This window comes from Capricornis sumatraensis, chromosome 1 (genome assembly GCF_032405125.1).
Source record: "Capricornis sumatraensis isolate serow.1 chromosome 1, serow.2, whole genome shotgun sequence".
Classification (NCBI taxonomy): domain Eukaryota; kingdom Metazoa; phylum Chordata; class Mammalia; order Artiodactyla; family Bovidae; genus Capricornis; species Capricornis sumatraensis.
The window spans coordinates 38546344-38554019 of NC_091069.1; the positions used below are offsets into that span (position 1 = coordinate 38546344).

Genomic DNA, 7676 nt, shown 5'->3' on the forward strand with positions numbered 1-7676 from the left:
AATATTTGCCATTTTCCCTTCCCCATGCCCCCAAAGAGGATTGTCTTTTCTTCTCCAAAACCTGTTTTGTTACCATGAGATGCTGCAGCTCAACAAAAAGAGAAAGTTGATTTGGCCACAGAGAGGATAATCATTTGCATTACATCAATATAAACGTTAGCAAAGTTTGGCAATCAAATAACAATGCATTTGCAGACCTCTGGCTCCAGGGAAGTGCCCACTTCCACCTTTCACCCCACTCAGAAGCCTAGCAGCTGATGAGGAAAGTAATTTTCCTTCAAGATTGTTGAACTTTTTTTTAAACAAACAAAAAAATCTGCTCTTTTGGCTTGTATTTTTCCTGCTACTGTCCTGCAGGTTACATATACGCCTCATAAAATCAAACCATCATTATGAAAATTAGCTCTGATCATAGGAATCAACATGGTCTCATTTGTTTTTGCAAATACTCCAGGTGATTGTGGACAGACCTGAATTGACTGCAGGTAAGTTAACTATCACAAAAACACAGCAGTTGCAAATAGTATGGGGCGAGTTACCATAATAATCTATCTTTTCTAAAGATAGATTATACAATAATCTATCTTTTCTAATCTATCTTGTCTCTTGGTATCATCCATGGGAAATTGGTACCACGACTCCCACAAGATACCCAAATCCATGGATTCTGAAATTCCTTGTATAAAATGGCATAGTACAAAATACAAGACTGGGAGTGGCCAAGATGGCAGAGGAGGAAGACCCTGAGCTCACCTCCTCCCATGGACACATCAAAATTACTATTTACAGAGTACTATTGATGAGAAAGACTGGAATCTATCAGAAAAGATCTTCTACAACTAAAGATACAGAGAAGGAACAACAACAGGATGGCTAAGAAGGGTGGAGACGTGGTACAGTCAAGCCCTGTACGCCCAGGTAACCAACTCACAAATGAAAGATAGTTACGATTGCAGAAGTTCCCCCAAGGAGCTCATGGTCTGATCTCCACACTGGGCCCCCAGCTCAGGGGTCTTGCACCAGGAAGATGAGTCCCCAGAGCATCTGGTTTTGAAAGCCAGTGGGACTCACTTTCAGGAGAGCCAGAGGGCTGCAGGAAATAGAGACTCCAATCTTAAAGGGTATACACAAAATTTCACATGCTCTGGGACCCAGGGCAGGCATAGTAATTTGAAACGAGCCTGGGTCAGACTATCTACTGATCCTGGAGAGCCTCACAGAGAGGCAGGAGGCAACCGGAGCTCACTCTGGGGTCATAGACATTTTGGGAGAACTCCAATAATACGATCCTTCAGTCAGCATGGTACTCACACAAAGACAAAGAGATAAATGGAACAGAAGAGAGAGGGCAGAAATAGATCATCACCCACACAGTCACCTGATTTATAACCAAGATAGCAGTGCAGTGAGGAAAGGACTTTTCCATAAATGGTGATGGGTCAACTTAGATCATGACAAAATAACGAATCTTGATAGTTAATAAAAGAGAATCAGCTGCATGTAAATTGTAGGTCCAAACATGAAAGGAAAAAACAACCAGGAGTCCATGAGTTGCAGTTGCTGAAAGCCATGTACCCTAGAACCCGTGCTCCACAACAAGAGAAGTCACTGCAGTGAGAGGCCCCCACTCACCGCAACTGGAGAAGACCCACACAGCAACAGAGACCCAGCAAGCCAAAAATAAATGAGCAAATAAATAAAATAAAATACAATTATACAATAAATGAGAAGACTAATTCTATCAAATATTGTCAAATCAGAGTCACTACTCCTTTTCTACACTGCTGATGGTAGCTAGTACACCCACACTGGAAAACAGTTTGCCAGCATCCATTTAAGCTGAACCAGTGCAGATCCCATGACCCAGCAATGTGTAGATAATATGCATCAAGAGATATTTTCAAAACTTATATAGCAGCACGGTTGATAATAGCCAGTAACTGGAAACAGTGTGTATGTCCATAAGCAGTGGAACGGATGGATAAATTGTGGTATGGTGACCCAACAGCAAGAGCAAGAACAAATTATAGCAAAACAGCATAGATGTCTTTCTCGAAGAAAACGCTGAGTGATAAGAGACATAGAGGATGGACTTGTGATTTCCAAGGGGGCAGGCGGAGTGGGGGAAGGGACGGATTGGGAGTTCGGGGTTAGCAACTGCAGACTATTATGTATAGAATGGATAAACAGCAAGGTGCCACTATATAGCACAGGGAACTATACTCACTATCCTGTGATAAACCATAATTGAAGAGACTATTCAAGAATATGCATTACAAAAATCAAAAATAAAGTCCTGAAGCCAGGCCCATATCAGTACCTAACCTGATTATACTTAGGTGGAAAGTCCAAAAGCAGATAAAATTCATCAGTGTTCTTAGAAATCAGGGTAATAAAGAGACTAGAAGGGCTTCTGGGGATCTGGTAATTGTCACTTGATCTGACAGTTGATTACACCGTATGTTTACAAATTCATTGAGCTCTGCACATTCCCATATGTATCCTATGCTTCCATAAAACATTTAAAACAAAGAAATCATCTCTTAGCAGAGATCACTGCATTTCCCTAACAGACAAATACTGTCACAGCCAGGGCAGACTGACAAACGAATTTTAACTCCCAGGCTGATGAGTGTTTTGATGGGTTCTTCTGGAAAAATTAATTTCAAAACCAATCAGTGGTCTCACTGAACACTTTTGATAATTTTCTTGTTTCTAGCCCAACCACTGAATAGCAAAAGAACTTTAGGAGAACCGAATAATGAAGCAATGACTAAATACATTTTAAAGAATTTCATATTTCACATATTTATATATCTGGAAGAAAACTGTTACTAAAACACTGGGTAAATGAAATAATTCTTAAATGCCATTTATTTCTTAATAATAAATAGTTGGTTGATTTTACCAGGAAAACACAAAACCATAAGGTTGTGAGTGATTATGACTTCTATTTAGCTTCTTATAATGCATGTTAACCTCCAGGCCACATATTCTCCATTCAACCCATTGTTTGCGCTCCCCTAGGCCTTGAGTCTTCTTCAGGCCTTGGGGATTGATTTTGAAGGCAGACAAGAGACCTTTCCACCATGACGGAAATGTGTACGTCCCAACTGGAGTTGTGGTTACACTGGCATATACATTTATTAAAACACACTGGACACTACAGTTAAAAATTGCACCTTTAAGGTGGGGGGGGAGGGGAGAGATAAATTAGGGGTTTAGGATTAACATATACACAATACTTTATATAAAATAGGCTAACAGCAAGGACCTACTGTATAGCGCAGGGAACTATATTTAGTATCTTACAGTAATCTATGGAAATGGCAACCCAATCCAGTACTCTTGCCTGGAGAATCCAGTGGAAGGAGGAGCCTGGTAGGCTACAGTCCATGGGGTTGCAAAGAATCGGACATGACTGAGCGACTTCACTTTCTTTCTTTTCTTTCTACAGTAATCTATAAAGGAAAAGAATCTGAAAAAGAATCGATCTATGTACAGGCTTCCCTGGTGGCTCAGATGGTAAAGAATCCGCCTGCAAGGCAGGAGACCCAGGTTTGATTCCTGGGTCAGCAAGAGCCCCTGCAGAAGAGAATGGCTACCCACTTCAGTATTTGTGCCTGGAGAATTTCCTGGACAGAAGAGCTTGGTGGGCTACACAGTCCATGGGGTAGCAAAGAGTCAGACACGACTGAGTGACTAACAATTTCTTTCATATGTATATATGTATAACTGAATCATTTTGTTGTACATTTGAAACTAACACAATATTGTAAATGAACTACAATTCAATAAAAAAAGCACAATCAAAATTTGAATAAAAAATTTCCCCTTAAAAATTTTGTGCTTTTAAGTATAATGTAAATTATGCTCCAATTAAAAAAGAAGAATGCTTAAAATTAATAGCCATTGGCTGCCTGGAGTTAGAATTTATGAAACCGATACCCAGTTGTGTTATCAATAAGGTCTTCTAGCATTTTCCAGAAATACTAGCTCTCAGGGAGTTGGGTTCCCTATGGCTTGTCCTGTGCCTCCTGGATTTGAACATTTGCGGATGGAAACAGAATCAGGTGAACAAGAAAAAGAGAAGGGGCTCTGTATGAGCTGGGTGAGTGCTGTGAAACTGTTATTCCATTTAATAAAATTACATGACAGGATGATAAGGCATTTCTGAAACACATAATAAAAGAGCTGGCATCAGTTCAGTCACTCAGTATTTGCGACCCCATGAATCACAGCACGCCAGGCCACCTTGCCCAACACCAACTCCCGGAGTTTACCTCCCTCCAGCCATCCTCAGTAAATTCTCTTTCTAGTACCTGGGGGAGGTTGCCATCTGGTGGCAGGAGAAGCAGCTGCAGGCCACAAACTGCATGTGGGTAGTCGAGCTTAGCGTTGCCTTTTTCCAGAACTCAGAAGGTAGTAGTAATTCTCCATCTGTGGATTGCCAGTGATGTGTTAGTCATCCACCAAAGGGCTTGAAAAGATTGTCTGAAACGATTCTTTGAAGCTGAAGAGAATTGAGGGTGCTCCTTTATTTATTTATTTATTTTAATTTTTTTTGAGGGTGCTCCTTTAAAAGGACATTCAGGGAACCTCTCAAGCATGACTCTTGCCCAGGCTGGAGCAGCACATTGATGACAGCCAAGGACACAGGGCTGCAATGAACCCCTACTCACTGATGCATTTGCGCCAAATTTTAAAAAAAGTCTTCTTTCACCTGGGTGGAAAATGCCCCTGGGTGGACAATGCCCCTGGGTGGACAAGGCCCCTGGGTGCACAGCTCGGTAAGTGGAATACCAGCTTTATTTCAGCCCTCCTCACCACCTCTGCCGGGACCTCTTGTGCAGTGGACAACCTGCACAACCATCCCTGCAGCCTGGATGCAGCGAGAGAATCTTCTCCAGGTGCCTCAGATGCCCAGAGCAAACACCAGTGCCCAAAAGGTGGGGCAGAAGATGGGGGCATCCCACCCTCATATGTATCCTTAAGGTAGTTAGGCAGCTACTGTTACATGTGAATTTCAGTTTTCTTTCCAACAGGCACTATCAATTTCAGCTTTCTATTCAGGCCTAGGTGTCTCCAGGTGAAATGGAAAAAAAATATTGGGAGTCTCTAATGTAGTGTCTTTAGGAAAACAGCATCACACTGCTTTGCCATGAAAGGCTGTGGCATAGAATTAAACAAATCCAAAAGTTATAGGTAAAGTGCTTAGGAAACTTTACATTTGAAAATCTCTGGACAGACGAACGATACACTGGAGAACAACTGTGAAGATGCTTATTCATTTCGCAAACATTCCTTAAGCACCCTGGTTTGAGATGTTGGCCTAGGAAAGGGTTACCATGGTGTTAAAACAAGAGTGCCCTTGCCTAGTGATCACACACACACAGACACACACTCTATGCCCTAGAAAGCTTCTCTCACAAGTTCACAGTTACACAAAAAGCACATCTTTGTGAAGACCTCTGCTTTCCTCTGCATTTAGGAGTTTCTTCATAGCATTTTTTTAAAAGGATATTTTTTTTCTAGTTTTTATTCATTTATTTTTAAATTTGCAGCATGTGGGATCTAGTTCCCTGACCAGGGATTGAACCTGGGCTCCCTGCATTGGGAGGGCAGAGTCTTAACCACTGGACCACCAGGGAAGTCCCCTCTTCACAACATTTTTATAGCACATGTTGCATTTTATTATAATTACTTCCTTTGTTAGTTTATATTTGTTCTATTAGCTTTCCTCTCCCACTGAATCAGCTTTTAGTTTGTTGATTTTTTAATTGTTTGTTTTCTATTTTATTAACTTCTGTTTTATTTTTATTATTTTTAATATACTTTCTAGGAAAGATAAGGGGATCAGAGTCAAAATCACCTAAAATTCCAGACCTCTCATCTTCTAATTAAATTCCATTTTCATCTTATCTTATTATTTTGCTGTTCTTAATATTTCTGAAAAATCATTGGTGAAAGTGTCTCTTCTTACAAAAATTGATTATAAAAAAGTAACTGATTATAAGAATGTAACAGAGCAGCAGGAGGCTGAGGGGTCTTGATTAGTTTTCATTATCTAGTACAGTGGTTCCTGAGTTTGGAATATAAACAATCCAGTGCTCATGCTCAGTCACTCAGTTGTGTCCGACTCCTTTCGACCCCAAAGACCGTAGGCCACCACATCCATGGGATCTTCCAAGTAAGAATACTGGAGTGGGTTGCCATTTCTCCCTCCAGGAAATCTTCCCGACCCAGGGATCAAACCCACAGCTCCTGCTTGGCAGGTGGACTCCTTACCATTGAGCCAAATCTGATCAAGTCACTCCCCTGTTCAAATCTGCCCTTGGCTGCTCCTTGTTGTCAGGATACATTCCTTTGCACTTGGAAGGTTCTTTGATACCTGGCTCCTGCCAAGCTTTCCAGCCTCATCTCTTCCCAGCACTGTCTCTGCTCCTTTCCAGCATGAATACACTTTGTTCCAGCTACCCTGCATTTCTTGATTCTGGATTTTCCATGAATTATCACGTAGGCACAGTACTCTTTCACCCAACAGCCTTTAAACACATACAATTGGAGGGGCTTGAATAGGAGTCATCACAAGGCACCTGCTGGAAAGAGACGTGATGTGGTACAAGAAGGCAGCCAACGCTAGGACCATCCTTAAAAAATGGAAAACTCCTTAAAGGCAGAGATTACAATTAGTATTGCTAGTCTCTCTCCTATCCCTCAAGGGCCAAGCCTTGAGCATATGAAACAAATTCTACATTGAATTTCTTTCTCTGGAAATATTCTCTAGTTTGCTTGGTTATTTTGGAAGGAAGCAGCAAGTCAAAGGCTTCAGAATGAAAGGAAGATATGGCAGGTTCTGAAAAGTACAAAGAATTCTGCATATCTGAATCTGAGTGATTCTGTGACCTCTTCCAGGGATCTCAAGTTGTGGCTGCACATAGCAGAAATAGCATCTAATTGAGAAAATTAAATAAAATTTTGTTAAGAGACTGTAGGAAAGGAAAGAAGGAAGGGTGAAATGACAAACATCCAGAGGTGGGGGTGACATTTATATTGCAGTTTATAGCCTTCTGTGGGAACTCTAATCCTCAGGGAGGCCCTTTGCCCAACAGTTCAAGCTTTTATCCAGCAAATGTGGAGTCCTTGCTTCTGTCATGTAGATGAAAAGCAGGGTTCTCCTGGGGTCACACAGCAGGAGCTTTGACATTTGGGGAATGTGATTGATGAGTTCTGTCCTCCCACAGAGGAGTTCCATGGTGAGAGAGGACTCCAGAAGCCAAATAGCCAAGGGACCTTCCAAACCAAACATCTGGAGTGTAATTCAGAATCTGCTGAGCTGTGCCAGACCCAGCTAGACACACAGCCCTGTGTTCCTGTGAGGGCAGCCCCTAGCCAGACTTTCCACCATTAAAACGGCTCTTTTTCATTCCGGCTTTCTCCCTAGAAGACTCCTTTGACAACATCCTAGGGGGAAAGGATCCCATACATTGTGTAAGTTTCTCAGCTTTCCTGCCCCCTGGAAGAAGGCCAAGCCCCAAGGGCATGCACTGTAGAGGTCCAGGCAGTTCAGAGTTTAGGCATCACCAGAGATGAGTTAATCAGACGAGATACCAGTCCAGAGCATCATGAGGGCTCAGAGTACCAGATGTTAAGGCAGGGCTTTGGTGGAGAGAGGC

General features: G+C 41.9%; 1 non-coding gene across 1 annotated transcript; it reads right to left on the reverse strand.

The window, feature by feature from the left end:
- Window positions 1-5578: 5578 nt before the first annotated feature.
- TRNAG-CCC (transfer RNA glycine (anticodon CCC)) lies at window positions 5579-5651 on the reverse strand. The gene has a single exon. It is a non-coding gene; the product is annotated as a tRNA-Gly (tRNA).
- Between the last annotated feature and the right edge of the window lie 2025 nt (window positions 5652-7676).